This window comes from Microtus ochrogaster, linkage group LG4 (assembly GCF_000317375.1).
Source record: "Microtus ochrogaster isolate Prairie Vole_2 linkage group LG4, MicOch1.0, whole genome shotgun sequence".
NCBI lineage: Eukaryota > Metazoa > Chordata > Mammalia > Rodentia > Cricetidae > Microtus > Microtus ochrogaster.
In genome coordinates, this window is record NC_022030.1 from 2,113,113 (window position 1) to 2,113,796 (window position 684).

General features: G+C 76.5%; 1 protein-coding gene across 1 annotated transcript in view; it reads right to left on the reverse strand.

Annotated features, from left to right (window-relative positions):
* Epb41l2 (erythrocyte membrane protein band 4.1 like 2) overlaps positions 1-418 on the reverse strand; it is a 187,812-nt gene extending 187,394 nt beyond the window's left edge. Inside the window, exon 1 of the mRNA XM_026786469.1 lies at positions 304-418. The gene's annotated coding sequence lies outside the window, so the exon portion shown is untranslated. The remainder of the gene's footprint in view (positions 1-303) is intronic.
* Positions 419-684: the final 266 nt, after the last annotated feature.

Consider the following 684-nt stretch of genomic DNA (forward strand, 5'->3'; position numbering starts at 1 on the left):
CCCCTCGGGCCCGTGTCCGGCGACCCCTAGCCATGCTCGGGCAAGGCGCCGCCGCGGCCGAGCCCCGCATCCAGGATGGAGCCGCGCGCCTCGGTTGCGGCTCGGCGGGGGCCGGCGCGTGACCCCGGGGTGGGGATAGAGAGGGGGTGGACGGCGCCGCGGTCCGGCTGGGAGGGAGAAGGGCCCACAGCCGCCCCCTCCCCCGCCTGGGACAGCCGTCCCGGGCTTCCTGCCGGGGTCGACTTCCCGCCTGCAGCCCGAGGGGACGCCGCCCGCCACCCCGGAGCCCGCTCGCCTCCTTACCCGGACACCGCCCCTCTCGAGCTTGCTCGCCCCGAGGACACGTCCCGCTTCAGCCCCGGCCGCCGGTCCTCCGCGCCTGCCGCCTCCACCCTCCGCCGGGTTTCAAATTGAAATTCCCTGACTGGGGCCGTCAGAGAACTCAACGCGCAAACCCCGCCCCCTTCTGGCGGAAGCCCCGCCCCACATCCCCCCGCCCGGCACGCCCCGGGCGCGGAAACCCCCGCGGGCAGACCACGCCCCTGCGGGCAGGCCACGCCCACGGCGCCGGCTGGCGTGGGAGGGGGGCCCTTCCCGAGGGATTCGCGCGGCTCCCAGGCCCAGTGCCCCGCCGCGGGGGCTCGGTTCGGCCTCGGAGCGACCCTGGAGATAATGATTGCCAGT